The 17,924-nt window shown below is 37.8% G+C and overlaps 1 protein-coding gene across 1 annotated transcript in view; it reads right to left on the bottom strand.

Moving 5' to 3' along the window:
- The window catches only part of MACROD2 (mono-ADP ribosylhydrolase 2), a 2,036,271-nt gene that overhangs the window by 1,306,485 nt on the left and 711,862 nt on the right, over positions 1-17,924 (bottom strand). The gene's annotated exons all lie outside the window — the stretch shown is intronic.

The following is a 17,924-nucleotide window of genomic DNA, read 5'->3' as shown; positions in this document are numbered from 1 at the left end:
AGGTAGAAGGGTTATAGAAGTCGTGTAGTGTGCTGGTCAACATTAAACAATAGTTTCTCTTGGGGTGGGGAGTCGCTGATTTACAGCATTTTCCATTATCAATTGTGTAAATATCCCCACCACGTCCAATGTCTAACTATTAACTTGATGACACTAAACACAGGATTGGGAAGAAATGCTAACAATTCTGTCTCCCAAGCTGGTAAGTGTTGTCTCTGCCATATCACGGGTTATAGAAGAAAAAAGGTCAAGAAGAAAGTGAGAACGTCACTCTGAAACATCTGTACTCACTTCAAAACTGAGAGTAGAATTAAAGCCATGAGGAAAAGAACCAGACCTCCGAGTTTCCCCTCCCCCAAAAGCATGACACAAATACAGCTGTGTGTCTGCAGGGTATCTGACAGGGCACTAGATGATGGGCAAGGGCACCTTAGGTCTTAGTAAACACCCATAAAGTCACCCTCACTCACTTGACAGGCACTAAGCCAAGAACCTCGGCTGTTGCTGCCCTAGCTCTGCTAAATGATCAGCTTCCTGACTTTCACCAACCTCAAGCGTCACCAGTCCTTTGGCCTCTCAGCCTCCCCCCTCAACACCTGGCCTACACAGTGAAACTCGCCTTTTGAAAACACAAATCTGATGCTGCTGGAAATTAAAATCTTATACTACTGGATGAGGGGCAAGTACACAGATGGAAAGGTCAAAGATCATATGCACATAAATTAGGAAACTGAAAACTTGGGTTCTTAGTTGTTATTGATTGGGCCCCTTGCATGGAAAGGAAATGTAAGACTCCTAAACAAGGATAAGGAGACAGAGAAAGAGAATCATTGTAACCTGGGATGTGAAAATAAACCAGGATATTAGAGATCAGAAGGAGTCCCCCTGCCTCCCTGGTACACACCAGCATGTAATTGATTATTGCCTCTTATTATTGTTATTGTTATTATTATTAATATTACTATTATTTCTATTTTGAAAGGAAGCCAGATAGTGGATGAAAGGTGATCAGTGAGGGGCAGACAACTTGTCTAATGTTCAAGTAGCTTCTGCTACCATGGACTGGCATGAAGACATTGCTTTCAGCTGAGGAAGACCCCCTAGGGAAACAAGCTCATCTGGGCTTGACTACATCACCATTCATGTAGAGTCTGAGAATGAACCTGGGCTCAAGGACCCTCACAACAAAATGATTCCAGACTACTCTGGGCTATAATATATGAGAATAACAAGGTTAAAATGGACTCTGCCTTTACCAGTCATATGATACTCAAGTCCCAGTTTCCTTAGAAATTGGTGTCGATAATGGCACTACCTCACATGGTTGTACATAGAATTTAAATAATATAGTGCATGAGAGGCACCACATAGCATTTAAGACAGTGTTATGTGCCTCATTAATAGTTCTCGTAATTATTTAATTATCTAGTTAATTATAAGTTAATAATTTAATTATCTTAAACCCATCTAGTGGATGGGTCTTTTATAGATTTTAAAATAACTCCTTTCCTTATTTAAAAATAAGAAATATAGAGAAGCAAGAAGAATATGAAAACCACCATGGGGTGCCTGGGTGGCTCAGTCAGTTAAGCGTCCGACTTCGGCTCACGTCATGATCTCACGGTGCGTGGGTTCAAGTCCTGCATCAGGCCCTGTGCTGACAGCTCAGAGCCTGGAGCCTGTTTCAGGTTCTGTGTCTCCCTCTCTCTCTGCCCCTCCATGGCTCACACTCTGTCTCTCACTCTCTCTTAAAAATAAACATTAATTTTTTTTTTAAAAAAAGAAAGAAAACCACCATTTATTCCACCACTCAGAGAATCTTCAACATGCTCATTCTTTCACTGCTTAGTCACACACACACTCACACATACAACTTTTCTCTTACAAAAAAAAGGCTTGATAAATTTTCTTCAAACTCTTTCACACAGCATTTTTAAAAAATTTATTCTATGGAATAATTAACACAACTGCAAAAGACTTAAGTAAAAACTTTCAAAATTCTTTATAATAGTGAAAACTTGGAACTACTTAGAGAGCTAGTTAGATAAATCAAATTCCATCAATGCGATGCACGATTATGTGGCTATTAAAAAGAATGGGCCAACTCTATATGTAAATAGTTTCAAACTAGGAAAGATTTTTAAGTGAAATGTCAGGTTTAGAAGAGTACATAAATAGTACAGCCACACCCACACTTATACAGATACAGGTACATGCATACATATATGTACTTGAAAGATATGTTAACATATAAAAAGTGATTATGAGATGGGAAACTGAGGGTGAGACCATTAAGAAGAAAATTAGGTCCTAATTTATGTTTGCATTTTTTTACAAGAGCTTCAAGAAAAGTAGTTTAAATTGAATACTTTTTTTCTTGGCAAAGAGATAGTTACTTAGTTTGAAATGGATAATTAAAATAAGATTTGCTCGTGTACTTAATCATATGCTGTCAAATATTGCCTCCATTATTTAGATTGCAGTGTAATGCAGTTTGTAGATATCTAATTCTCAAAATCTTCATGTTATACCAGCATTCATGACTGCATTAGGGCAATGAAAGAATGGCTGAAGAGCTATTTAACAATAATGACTTCAGCTTACATTTCTTGAGTGCATCTATATGCCAGCCACTATACTGAGGACAACCTTACCATGTAGATACTAATTTTATCATCTCCATTTTATAGAAGCTTAGAAGAGGTTAGTAACTTTCCAATATTCACAAAATATTGGCATTGCGATTCAAAAGCTCCGTTTTGTCTGATGCTGCAACCACACCCTTACCCATTATAATTCACTGCCTGCAGGACCTGAATCCAAATAGTCTTACCTCAGTCCCTGCAAGTGGCATGTTGAACTACCATATTGCATTGCTTTTCAGTTCCCATCAATTGTACTCATGAGTTATAATGTTCATACGATCAAATACACAGATTTCAAAAGTACAGTTTTGATGAGTTTTAACAAGTACGTTACTCATGTAACCATGATATCAATAAAGTTCTCTTGTGCTCTTTACATACAATTTCCCTTCTCACCCTAGAGAGAGCCCCTTTTCTGATTTTGACCAGCATAGCTAAGTTTTGCCTATTTTATAACTTCAAACTTCATACAAGAGATGGGGGTTGGGGGTTAGCTTCTTTCACTCATCTTATTTTTGAGATCCATCTATGTTGTTGTGTGCATCAGTGTTCCATTCCCTTTTATTGCTGAGTCATATTCCATTGTTGAAAATTCCACGATTTCTTTATCCACTCATGTACAAATAGGCATTGACATGTTTCGTTTTTAGCTATTGTGAATAAGTCTGTACAAGTTACAAGTCCTTGTGTGGCTACATGTTTTCATTTCCACTGGACAAAGAACTATGAATAAAATTGCTGGGTTGGTATATATTTTACTTTATAAAGAACTAATACACAGTTTTCCTAAGTGATATACAAATTTACATCTACCCCCAGCAAAGTATGTGAATTCAAATTTTGACAGTCTTTTGGTGTTGTCAGCCTTTTTGATTTTAGCAATTCTAATGGATAAAAAGGGGTTTCTCACTGTGATTTCAATTTGCATTTCCCCGATGATTAACGATGTTAAGTATCTTGCCAAGTGCTTATTGGCCATTCATATATATTCTTTTTGGAAATGTCTGCTCATGTCTTTTGCTAATTTTTATTGTCTTTTTATTACTGAGTTGTGTTAAATCTGCAATTAGTTCCATCCAATTTTTCTTTTTAATTTCAGAGATTTTTTTTTAGATCTTGAGATTTTCATTTGGTTCTTTTTCTTACAGTTTTTGTGTCACTCCTGAACTTTTCCATCTCCTTGCCTGTCTTTTCATGTAAATGCCTTCACAGATTTTGTATAGTGATTTTAACAACCCTGCCTCCCATTCCAATATCTATGTCAGCTATGAATTTGTTTATATTGACTGATTTTCCCCATGTTGCTGGGTCACATTTTCTTGTTTCTTTGCTTGTCCAGTAATTACTGATGACAAACATTGTTAATATGTTATAAAGGCTTTAAATTATCTTACTCCAAACAGCACTGACGCTTGCTCTAGCAAGCTGCTCTAGCAAGCAGTTAAATTACTGCCAGGTAATATGGAGGCTTAATTTTAGGCTTTTGTTACGGTAGATTTATTCCAGTTTTTCCCTTAATTCTAGGATGTGGTCTTTATTCCTAAAGCATTAAACTTCTGGAGTTTCAATGGAAAACCCAAGGTGTTTGTCAATTCCCTCTAAATTGGGGGAACTAAATTTCTAAACTCTATATCCCTAAAGTGAGAAACTGAATGTTCTACTTCTTTCAGCCTTCAAGCTCATGTTTTCTTCCTGGGTTCCTTGGACTCATTATCTGTACATGCAGTTTAAGGCTCTGCCAAAAATTAGAGGTATTCATTTACAGATTTGGGCATTCCCTCCTTTGTGACTCTCTCCCTTCAGGTACCCTAATCTCAATTCCTAGTTGTTCTGACCACCTGACTTCGTCCTATGATTCCTAAAATCAGTAAAACTACTGCTTTTTATTTGAGTCCTATCAGCTACTTCCCATGGTGGGCAAGGAGGGCCCTTGTGGTCAAAGCCATTTAAATGTGGATCTCACCCAGTGTGTTTCTTCTTTCCAAGGCTGAATCCTCTTTAGTTGCTCTCTAGTGCCAATGAACGGTTTCTGTCATTGCTTTTATATATTGTCAAGAATTATAAATTACTATTGGTAGGAAGTCTACTCTGATACAAGCTAGTCTGTCATTATCAGAAGCTGGAAGTTGCATTTTTTATTGGCTAAAACATGACATATTATTTTAGAGCTGTATGTGGCCCTTAGAAAAAGTGCACAGGAGAAAAAGGAAGTGGTATTATCTATTGTATCAATTCTCTACTTGAAAGTGGGTTTTTGTGTCTTTGAAAGACAAAAACAATAATAATGCGTCTATATGCACGAACTCAGTATGACAACTTAAAATTCTCTAATCTATTGTTAATTCTTTTGCTAGACTTATTTTCCTAAAATGCAAATCTGATTTTATACTTTCATACTAAAGTAATGTTTGCTATTCCCCTTATCTTACATTATAAAGCCCTTAATTCCAAATTTTGGTCTTTTAGACCCTTTACAAATGTGGTTCCAACTTAACCTTCCAACCTCACATCATCCCACTCTCTCCCCCCCTGACATCATCTCATCTGACACATCTAAATCCTCATCATTCCCTAAACACGATGCAACTTCCTTTGCAAAGTACTCTCTATCCCAAATATCTAGCTACCCCTCCCTGTTTCCTGCCTAGCAAGGTCTTCTCATTGTTCAACTTCTAGTACCAATCTTTCCTCCTCTAAAAAGCTACTCACAACATTTACAGGACACAATAATGCCTTTTTATGTTCCCATATTCTGGGTTATACCCTTATTTTCATACATATAATTGTTTTATAGCTATTATATAAATATAGCAGACTGGTTATGTGCTAGAAAATTTCTGTCCTCTAGTCCATCAGTTCCTTGAAGGTACAGGAGGTTGCTCATTCTTTTTATATCCCTAGTTATCTTAATAACTGACTTTTTGAAAGTGCTTAATACAGTTGAACTACATGCAAGTAAATTTGGGAGTAAAACTAGTGTAGTTTTTTTTTTTTTTTTTTTTTTTTTTCTCTATGTTACTGAAGTAGTCAGGCTAGTTAAATCCAAAGAACCAGAAGTTAAAAAAAAAAAAAAAAAAAAAGTTAAATACATAGCCACAATGTTGTGGTCACAAGTCTAGTGATGAGCTTCCATGTTAAAAGTACTAACATGGACACCTGGGTGGCTCAGTCAGTTAATCATCTGACTTCAGCTCAGGTCATGACCTCACCATCCCCGAGTTCAAGCCCCACATCAGGCTCTGTGCTGACAGCTCAGAGCCTGGACCCTGCTTCAGATTCTGTGTCTCCCTCCCTCTCTACCCCTCCTCCACCCTCTCTCTCTCTCTTTCTCTCTCAAAAACAATTAAACATTAAAAAATTTTAACAAATTCACAGAATCTGAAAATTCACCTACTTCCGTGGGTCTGGGGCAGCCCACTAGAACATCTGCTCCTTCACCATCCCTTAGGGTCAGAATGCATCAGGCTGAATACTGGGAAGATGTGAGATTCAACATAGTAGCATTTTTTACATTTCTCTCACCCCCATCCCCCAGGTGGGAGGGGATGGAGGTCCAACAGTCAATACCTGCGCTGGCAGAGAAGGTATTCAGTCAGACCCAAAATGTCTAAACGTACTTACAACTAAAAAAACAAAAATAAAACTAAAACTAAAACCAAACAAACAAAAAACCCAAGACCAAAAGTCTAAAAGAGAAACAAATGTTGGACACGATATCCCAGAGAGCAGTAGGACTACCTATGTCTATTATCCTACAAAAGAGATATTCACAATAGGAAAAAAGAAAAGATGATTAACTCTATAAATAAATATGTTCACTAAAGTCCACTTATTTTTTCTTTCTGGTTATATAGCTAGAGAGCAATCCCCAGCCTCCCTCGTAGTTATGTGAGGTCATGAGATTGAGTTCTGCTCAGAGAGGTACTGTTAAAAATGATGTAAGTAGGGGCACCTGGGTGACTCACCGAGTTGATTGTCCGACTCTTGACTTCAGCTCAGGTCATGATCCCAGGGTCATTGGATCAAGCCCCATGTCAGGTTCCATGCTGAGCACGGAGCTTGCTTGAGGTTCTCTTTCTCTCTTTCTCTGCCCCTCTCCCCAGCTCACGCATGTGCTCTCTCTCTCTTTCTCTAATAAATGAATGAATGAATGAATGATGTAACTACTTGTATATCCAATCCCTAAAAATGCTGCATACAGTCTTCCACATCATCATCCATTTTCTGCAGGCTGCATGCAGAGGACCCACTGGAAGAGTCCAGTTCCCCAGGAGATGGTACAGCAGCTAAATGGAAAGTGCCTAAATCCCTAAATCCTGTGTGGAACAGAGCCCCACCCCACCCCACTTCCCACAATGGACTGTCAATCCAGTGATAGATAAACATTTTATTATGTAAGGCCACTGAGATTTGGGGACGTTTGTAATAGCAGTTGGCTTTGACTACCACTTTTACTTCTGTTGTAAATACCATACTGGTAATTTTCATTCAGTTTGAATACTGCTATTTTTTTTTAACTTTTATAGGGAAAAAATCAGATTTTACTACTAGAATGAACATATTGTTTTAGCCAAGTTCACTTCCGTAGGTATGCCTCAGAATTCTTAATCATGCTAAATGCTGAGGACTCTGTGAATGCCAAAGCCAGTCTGTCCTATTCATTCAAATAGTTGTTCTCTTACTTTGTGATTGAAAGCAGACTAATAGAAGATAAAGGCTGAGGACTGCCTAAAAACTGTCTGTGGTATGATTAGCTAGTAATGGAGTGAACGCTGTGGTCACTCACAGAGCTGCTCTTCATCAGGGCTAAGAGGAATCTGGCTACAACTTCTTCCAAAGACCACATTTTCTGCTGTGCTGACACATCTGTCATTTACCATCCTGACAAGTGAGACCAAAATGCTTTCAGGCAGATGGTTAACTAAGGCAAGGGACTTTGGCTCCTGGCATATTTCCTCCAGTTATTCAACAATGGCTAAATCCAGAAGACTTCAGTCTATTAATTATACCATCTTGGTTAGGTTTCCTTACAACATAACCTAGAGAATTAGACTGTCTTGGATGGGCTGGAACAATGGGTTTCAGTTGTGCTTGAGGGGGTATTGTTCTTCACTTGTGTCAATAGTACCCTGAGGTGTAGATTTTGAGTATGTTTTTATAGGATAGTCTTACCCACTATTTAAATAGCTAAAATAAAGACAAAGCAATGGGACATGAAACCACATCATTTTTTCTGACCTAAGATTTATTTTACCCCATACATTCCAATCTGCCTCTTTGGTATTCCTCAGGTAAAGCTCCCCATTTTATATACAGATGAACAACTTGATACTGAAAACAGGAAAGAAAAAACAAGCGACAAAGCACTGAACAGGAATCCATCAGATACAGTGCACCAGGAAACGTAAGAACTAGCAAAAAAGAACCAGGGAAGAGTTCTAAATACGTGTTTTGAAAAATACTAAACATACTATTTAGCAAAATCCACTTATTTTATAAATTGGCCCTATAAGCATTCTTCTTTGTCTTACAAAGACAAATTTTTAAACAGTTTTTAGCAAGGAGGATTTTGAAGTTCTTAGATCTGTACATATTCATTTAATCTTCTTTTGTAAATAAAAGGCAGTAACTTAATCTAAAAGCAGCCACATAAATCACATTAGCTTGAAAAATAAGAGACTCTCTCATTGAATATATCTTTTAGAAGCCCAAGAGAATACAATGGAGTTCTTTCCAAATCAAATCAACATAAATTTATTAAACAAATACCTTGCACAAAGCATTCTGCAAGAAGCTGTGAAGAAATCAAATGATGATAACAATAGGTAACATCTTTTGAGGATTTACAATGTGCCTTCTGGTGTGCTAAATAACTTGCAAGCTTTGCCTTTAATAAGAGGTGGTGCTACAAGATGGAAAGAGGATGACTCTGGAGTCAGAAGGCAGAAGTTTGTGTCCCAGTGCCACCATCGTTTCTTCCCATCCTCTGATTTCCTCAACTGTAAAACAAGGGCCCTTATAGGACCTCTATTCAAAACCATAGGGTTCTTGTGAGTAAACGAGTTATTACATGACAACCATTTCAAATAATGTTTGGCATGTAGCAAGTATGTAGTAAATGTTGGTTATGTTATTACATTTAATCATCATAAAATTTTTCACAGGTAGGAACTATTAGGATTAGGAAGTAGGAACTACTACTTAACAAAGAAGTGGTATTAAGGAATTAGTGCAAGATCACATAGAAGCTGCGGTCAGAACTCACGTCTGTTTGAATTTAATCTATGTCCTTAATCCCTACTCTCTTCTATCTCCATCAAAACCATGGTCCCTTCCCTTGGGAAGCAAGTGAATAAGACAGAAATGCTCGGAACCATATTTTCACTGAAATGAAAATTATTGGCAATATATAGAGTATCTTAGTTATGGAGAATATGTCTTTTAATAGATAAAAAAAATCTGGGTAATATTTCACACGTTAATGTGTTACATTTTGTAAAGTTCTTTGACAAAGTTACCACATATTTCATTCTCAAAACAATTTTGCAAGGTGGTCCTGGACTTTACTACTTTTCTCATTTTATAGCTGAAGAAACTCAACCAATGCAAGAGTAAATGTCTAAGGTCATTCACCTGTTAAGTGGCAGAATCCAAATTTTATTGCTTTTGAAGTACATCAATATCACCTCAAAAACCTGGGAAAAAAATGTGGATTCCTAGACCCAACCTCAAATCTATAGGATCAGTCTCCCTAGCAGTAGGACCCAGAACCTACATTTATTAATCTCAACAGATAATACAGATATACATTACCAATTGAGAACTTTAAGAATAACTCCTCTTTATCATCTTGTTTTCTTGACAAACCTCCAAGGAGTGGTGAATAGTTGGGTCTATAGCAAATCATCTGATAATTCACTGGATGCATAAAGTCATGAGTCCTAGCTCTAATAAATCAGAAGATCCCCTTTAAATTTAATTAGAGCTATAGTGTCCAATAAGTCCTAATCAAATATTTAAAGAATCCATGTCCTTAACAGTTTGTATTTAAAGCAGGAAATATTAACTGAAACTAGAACTGAAGTCCAGTAGCAAGCTGGATCTTGATTAAATGCTGTTTCACCCAAAGATAGATATGGTAATCATGCAATGACTAAAAATGACCATAAAGAGGTCCCTGGTGTATGGTCTCCAAAGTAAGTTTACAAGACATCCATAAAGGAGATGGACGAATATATTTAAACTTTTCTTGATATTTATATGTATCTAATACAATAAGAATGGAATTCAAATTTACTAATATTTAACACAAAGACTGACAATAATACTTGTACATAATTTACAGGTAAACACACAATTTATAAGGGCATGCTAAAAAAAATTGTACTGAGAAAGGTACACAAGTAAAAAAATGAAGTCAACAGACAAACTGATTAACAGGGCTCTAGAATCAAACTGCTAGACTATCACTTAAGAGTTTCTACATCTATACAATGGGTATAATATTAGTATCTACCTTCTAAGGTTCTTATTCTAATTAACTAAGGCAACATTTTTGTACAGTGCTTAGCTTGTGTAGTGCCTGTATAAGTACTCAAAGAATGTTGCTGTGGTAGATATTTCTACCAATGCAATTGCTGCACAGAGGATTAAAACAATTATTCCCATCTTTGCATCCATGCCCTTGGAAATGTGACTCTACAGCTCCTTTCATCAAGAAATGGAATCTGTTTCCCCATACCCTCAATCTCAGCTGATATTATAACTTACTTTGGCCGACAGAATGAGACAGAAGTAACCCTGTGCCAGTTCTAGGCCTAAGCCTCAAAAGGCCTTTCACAATTCTGCTTAGCAACTATGTAAACAAGCCCAGCCCAGCCTGCTGAAGGAGAAGAGACTACATGGTACAGAGATAAGCTATCCCAGCTGGAGCCATACTACACTAGTCAGCACTTAACTTTCCTACCAACTGACCACAAATATATATGTGAGAACTGTCCATGAGAAGACCAGTCCAGCTTATTGGTGAATCCACAGAAGTATGAGTTATATAAGTAGTTGTTCTAAGCCACTAAACTTTGGGGGTGATTTGTTACACAGAAAGGCTAACTGATATGTTTAGCCATCATCATCAGGAAAAACACACAAAGGAAAGTCGGTTAAGTAGGTGTCTGACTTCAGCTCAGGTCATGATCTCGCAGTCCATGACTCCGAGCCCCATGTTGGGCTCTGTGCTAAAGCTCAGAGTCTGAAGCTGCTTCAGATTCTGTCCCTCTGTCTCTTCTCCTTCCCCACTTGCACTCTGTCTCTACCTCTCTCAAAAATAAATACACATTAAAAAAAAAACTAAAAAAAAAATCTTTTTGAAAAATAAAAAGGTTAAATAACTGTCTGAAACTCTTAGGAAAGAAAAACAATATAGCTGAAGTAATCAGGTGAAAAGTTGATTCCATTAGAGGTCACCTGTAGCTTGCATGAAAGATTTATGTGTCAGGTACTAAATAGCATCAGTGTTCCCTTTAGGGAGGAGAAGAAATATCTGTTAGAAAAAGCAATACGCTGACAAGGAGATCCACATCTTGAAGCTTCACAGATGCAAGGAATTAAGCTATCTGAAACAGCCTTGGGCTGACTTAAAAATTAACTTCTGTTATAAGCCTCCTGATGTTGGCCAATTTGACTAGGAAAGACTTGGGCTGTAGTCCCAGGAGAAGATGACAAATGTAAAAGAATAAACATTTACACATTTCCTAGCTCAGGAACCTGGAGCAATGTTCAGTTAAGGGTCACACATATAGCTTTCTTCATTTCTAATCTTAAAAGTTTAGGGGCGCCTGGGTGGCGCAGTCGGTTAAGCGTCCGGCTTCAGCCAGGTCACGATCTCGCGGTCCGTGAGTTCGAGCCCCGCGTCAGGCTCTGGGCTGATGGCTCGGAGCCTGGAGCCTGTTTCCGATTCTGTGTCTCCCTCTCTCTCTGCCCCTCCCCCGTTCATGCTCTGTCTCTCTCTGTCCCAAAAATAAATAAAAAACGTTGAAAAAAAAAATTAAAAAAAAAAAAAGTTTAGAAACTGATCTTTAAAAATTAGGAGATACTTCTATTTCCTAGAATCTAAGACCTAACTAATTGTTCAGATGCCCAACAAACAATGATTTTTGGTCCCTCTTGTTAAACTTGAATTCCCAAGTGAGAATATAAAAATATTTCTCAACAACAAACAGACCTTCTAAAATCCTTCTTAGGGAAAATATGAATCAATGAGTTCTATCTCATCATTAGGTTTGAGACTGAGAAAGTCAAGTTGATTAGAATCCTACTCAGATGATGATAAAGATATATTTAGTCAATGCTAACTTCATGGTAAACATATTACTTAAGACCTAACCCATGTATTTCCTTCCACATAGCCATGCTCTGTCTTTACAAAAAAAAAAAAAAAAAAAAAAAAAAGCCTTGACCAAAGAAAATGATATAGATTACTGGTTGTCTACCCATTATCAATTCTCATTTCCCCTACTAACAGAATCCCTATATTGATTGGGGTGGCTACATGCCCAGCTAAAAATCTATATTTACCAGCAGGTCTCTCAAAAATGTAAAAGATATGAGTGAGCAATTTAGACAGAAGGAGATGCCATTGAGTGAGTTCCTAAGAATCTCATTACAGAGGGTTTACTCACACAGCAGATCCATCTATCTATACTACTACTACTACTACTACTAGGCCTTCTTACTATTATACTACTAGCAGTATTTCTTACTGTTCCACTTTTCTGCACGAGACTTAAACTTGGTGGCCAGACTACCATAGTCATCTAATGAGCATGAACATAAAGGCTTTAGTGTGGTATGGTAGAAAAAAGAGCTGGTAGGTGACTGAATTTTTTATAGCATCTATGGAGACGTCACATTAGGAGTATTTCTCACTCAGTGAGAGAAAACATTTTTTGTTAGTGAGCATATGTCTTATGTAGCCCACTATCTGGGGTGGGAATGGAACTTCTGTAACTTGGAACCTAACACTGTTTTTAAATGTTGTAGGCATGCATTTTAATTTAGCTGAGACATATTCCTTGAAACTCCAGATGAGTAACTTTTCTTTGACCATTACAGAAGTATTAATTGCTAAGAAATTCTGAGCTGACAAAACATTAGAAGGCAACAGCAGGCAAAAGTCCCAACAGATCAATGGAGGATGCCAGGGCAGTGCTGACCATATCATTAAAGAAGGAATGGCAGCTAGAAGAACCTAGAATGTGCCAGTCTAACAACCATGTGACCTTAAGATGGTTTACATTTCATCAGCTCTCACCAGGCAGGGATATTTCCATCAGCAATAAGGCTGGATTTACTCTAGGTAGATACTAGTAAAGAACCCACAGAAGAGAATGAGGATCATATTTCCCTGGAAGTCCACAGAGATGGTCTGATGAAGGGTAAATTTGCCATCAGAGCTGACAGGGATTTCAGGCAAAGAATATATTAGCTGGTGGCCCAAAAGCTCAGTAATAAACCCTACCTCTTTTTCTTTCTCTTTCTCTCTTTCTCTCTCTCTCTCTCTCTATCTCTCTCTTCCCTTGTCCCCCCACTTTTTAATTTGGCAACTTTGCTTGGGAAGAAAAAAATATCAAATTCAGTTCTTATTCAAGGTCAACCTCATTGCTCCAACCCAGGCAGAGACCCTTCTCAAGGAACTATGAAAAGGCAGGTCTTATCACTATACCCTTTGAGAGAATAACTCCACAAAATAATCTTCAAATCTGAAGTTAATAGAGTCTAAGCATTAATGGAAATTTTGACCTTAAGTAAAGAAGCAATAATATCTGTATTCTCAGAGCAGCCATAATAGACCTGCTTCTAGAGTGTGGCTTTGCCTGGGTTAAAGGCATAGATTGTGCCCTTGTTTCTGGGGGAGTCTTCTTAATAGAGAGTAGGTCAAACAGAAATGCAATGCGAAAGAGACCTCTCTCTTTCCAAGAAATAAAAAATGAGTCAACTTGCATACTTCCTCTTCTATTGGAAACTTCTCAGTGGCTGGGGAACATAAGTTCAAAACTAGGGATGATGTAGGTCAATGTTAACAGATGCTTCCAAGACAACCTCATCTGTTTTATCAGAAAATGAGACCTATGGAGAAAAGTAATCTTTCCTCAAGGAATTCAGCTTTTAAACTTCAGTCGTGTTATAGAATCTTTTCTCCTCATTTTCTTCCTACGAAGAAGTAAATATGTCATTTTGTGGTTCATACTCCCATCTGCTTCAGGAAATACTAATGGCTTCAGGTGATATGATAAAGGATTAAAAATCTTTAAGACAAAAAGAGAAATCTCTGTGAACTTTCAATTGGTTTTCTTTTTTTTTTTTTTTTTTAATTTTTTTTTTTAATGTTTTTATTTATTTTTGAGACAGAGAGAGGCAGAGCATGAGCAGGGGAGGGGCAGAGAGAGAGGGAGACACAGAATCAGAAGCAGGCTCCAGGCTCTGAGCTGTCAGCCCAGAGCCCGACGCGGGGCTTGAACTCACAGACTGTGAGATCATGACCTGAGCCGAAGCCGGACGCTCAACCGACTGAGCCACCCAGGCGCCCCTCAATTGGTTTTCAAAGGAAAGTGATAAAAGCCTGTCAGTATATATGTATTTGAAAAAATATAAAATCTTGACATACACAAAAGAGAATCCTTGTTTTGGTAAATTAAACTATTTGCCACTCACTCTGCTGGAGTACTACAAGGACTAATAATGCCTCAATATATCTGTAGGTCTGGGTAGGAGATAAACAACAAGCAGTCCTTTTCCCCAAAGTCTGCACATGAAGATGGCATTTATTGCCCCAATCCAAATGTCAACTTTCTCTTCTCCCATTATTTATTTTCAACAGGAGTTTTGAAGAGTAATCTTATGTGAAGAAAAAAACTTAAGGGCAAAAACATTGTGATCATTCTGTCAAGCAATAAAATTATTCTTTCTTTTTCACTTTTGCTTTTTAGTTTAATTAAAGTAAAAGTTGACCATTTATTAAAGACTAATTTTTAGAGGGGTGCCTGGGTGGCTCAGTCAGTTAGTGTCCAACTTCGGCCCAGATCATGATCTTGCAGCTTGTGAGTTTGAGCTCAGAGTCAGGCTCTGTGCTGACAGCTCGGAGCCTATAGCCCGCTTCAGATTCTGTCTCCCGATCTCTCTGCTCCTCCCTGTTCACACCCTGTCTGTCTGTCTGTCTGTCTCTCTCTCTCTCTCTCTCAAAAATAAATAAACATTTAAAAAATTTTTAAAGATTAATTTTTAGAAAAGGTTTAGCTCTTTTTTTTTTTAAATAGTAAAAATACAAACAATGGAGTTTATAGGAGTTTATAATTTTGGTTAAATTCCCTTATTTCCTTCCAGTAAAAAATTCAATATATGTGCCTGCATGGATGAAGATTTTGCCTTAACAATTCTAAACTCTCATGGGAATATGCTAGTAAAAATTCTCAGAGGAAAAAAAAACAAGCACCGTATATCAAATTAAACTTTAGCATTAAAAAACAATATTTAACCTAAGCAATAAGAGAATAGAATGAATAGTATCACATGTAATTTCTGTAACTATAATTGCATTCCCATGTACACACTTAAAATATTTCTAAATAAATAGGTTGAGATTTTTTTTTTTGTTTTCCAGAAAAAGTTTCCACTTAATAAAATGTGGCGGGGGGCGGGGGGAGAAATTCAGAATTATTTCTTTTGGGAACGAAAGCAGTAATCTGCCCAGTGGAGCCTCAAGGAGCATCTTGGTTCTAATGTGACCTGCCAATGGGCATTCAATACCCAAATCCCAGGCCTATGCTATTTTAATGTCACTTAAACTCCCCACCTCCACACCCTCAAGGGTGCCCTCTTCCTACAAGGTTGCTGCCAAAGGAAAATACATTTCTAGAAGCAAATGGAGCAATACTTTTCATTTGCTTCACCTTTTCCACTGCAGGTCTAGTCACTGGGTCCAAAGTGCTTGTTTTATGGCCTTTTCCAGACAAACTCCTTCTAAACCTATGTGTTCCTACAAAACACCAAAGATTTCTCACCAGGATGGCAACTGAATGTGAAGAAAACTTCACAAAGTTTTCTGCTAGAGAAAGTTCTATTTGGTGAGAACTTTTGATTCACATGTTCACCCACTAAAAAATAAAGAAATGCAAGGCTGACAAGTGGTGGTGGCCGCGGGAGAGGGCAAATGGGTTTCTCTGTGATGATAAAGAAAATGTTGTCCATTCTTCAAATTCACAGAAAAGTGACTTCAGAGAGGAGAAAGCCATGACTTGGATAACCCTGCAGCTCATCAAATGTCTCTTTTCTTTTTCCCCAGCACAACCATTTTGTCCCACCCAAAATGCTTGTGGGAGAAGTTAAAACAAGCCACATGTGCTTTCCTCCACAAAAGAGCCCTATATTTTAACCTAGCACACACATCCAACACCTCAAATGGTTTTGAAGAAAGCTGTGTTTATTATGTGGGCTTATGAAATAAAAAGTACAAACTTTCTCATCCTGGAAAAATATGCAATGAAATTTACAGCCAAAATAAGGAAGCTGTGCATAATGTAACACTTGGCAAGAATTTTAATCAGTGGATTGGCAAAGCTAGATGCAATACCTCAGTTCCTTTCAGACATGTCTGAGCTTTCTTAATTTAAATACCACGCACTGGGTCTGGGGAGAACATTTAGGAGAGACACTGTCCTTTCTGCAGGAATGCTGACGAGCAGCACTAGCTAACTGAAAAAGGAGCACTGTGGATGTGATAACAGTTTCAACCTCTGGGAATGGAAGATGGCAAGAGATAGACATGCTCTTATTGTAGAGCAAAGCAACACAGATTTACACTATGATAAGGCATTCCAGCCACAGCAGGCCAAAGATGTTTCCAGGTATCAGTCTGACTCAGTTTGGCTCTAAAGAGCATAATTCTGGACTTTGTCAGGAGTTTTCATGCAGGATTGTTGTTTTCCCAATTGGAAAACAACAGAATTGTCCAGTAGCCCTCAATTCCTGAGCAGCCTGACAGCAGTTCAAATGAGTTGAAAGTCAGGTCACATAATGTGGACCCAAACTGACCATCACAGAAAGAGTTATAATGTGATGAAAAGCTCCAGGGAACCTATTAAATCCACCATCCCTGTCAGGATGGAACAAGAGCGATCCTGCCTCCACAGGTACAATTTTTAAAGGGCCCTCTAAGAAAATATTGTAGTCCTCTGCCATCTGCACAGCACTCTAGTAGTTAGCAATCCAGTATATCTTGTCAAATCTCAGGGACCGAAATATTAAGACTTAAAAGTCAAATGATATAGATGTAAAGTATACCGTGTTTGGACCTAACTGTATCACATGGAGTCTTTTTCTTTAAGAAAAAAATTATTTTAATGGGGTGCCTGGGTGGCTCAGTGTTCGAGCCCCAGGTCAGGCTCTGTGCTGACAGCTTGGAGCCTGGAGACTGCTTTGAATTCTGTGCCTCCCTCTCTCTCTGTTCCTCCCTCACTCACATTCTGTTTCTCTCTCTCTCTCTTAAAAATAAACATTAATTTTTTTTTTAAATTTCTTTTAAAATATTACATGTCCTTAAATTTGCAAATGAAGCAAGATATGCAAACACAAGATATTTACAAATGTTCTGCAATAGGGGTGCCTTGGTGTCTCAGTTGGTTAAGAGTCTGACTTTGGCTCGGATCATGATCTCACATTTCGGGAGTCTGAGCCCCGCATCTAGCTCTGTCCTGACAGCTCCGAGCCTGGAGCCTGCTTCGAATTCTGTGTCTCCCTCTCTCTCTGCCCCTCCCCTGCTCACACTCTGTCTCTTTCTTAAAAATAAAATAAAATATGGTTATTGATGCTTAAAAAAATAAATAAAATAAAATAAATAAATAAACATTTAAAAAATGTTCTGCAATGACTACAGAACTATAGAAGATAAACGAGGGCTGGGGAGGACACTTTGCTCCACTGCACAGGAATCACAGGTCAAGGGACACAGAAAACCCCCAACTCTTTGTAAACTTTCCTAAGAATGTTTTCAGAAATTAATTCAGAAATACAATCTGTTTAGAGAAAATGCTGATTGTTTTTATGCTACAGTATTTCTTTGCTAGGTAATAAAGAAATTTTATATATCTGGAGCATCATAAATATCTGGAGCAAGTTATGATTTGGGGGTTTATTCTGGTTTAAGTTTTGTGTCACCAGAAATTAAAGTGAATACAGTTTGGGATGCCATCACTTTATCAATCATTCCTGGTGCACATTTGGCTCCTC

This window comes from Panthera uncia (genome assembly GCF_023721935.1).
Source record: "Panthera uncia isolate 11264 chromosome A3 unlocalized genomic scaffold, Puncia_PCG_1.0 HiC_scaffold_11, whole genome shotgun sequence".
NCBI classification, from domain to species: domain Eukaryota; kingdom Metazoa; phylum Chordata; class Mammalia; order Carnivora; family Felidae; genus Panthera; species Panthera uncia.
This window is presented reverse-complemented; position numbering and strand designations above follow the sequence as displayed.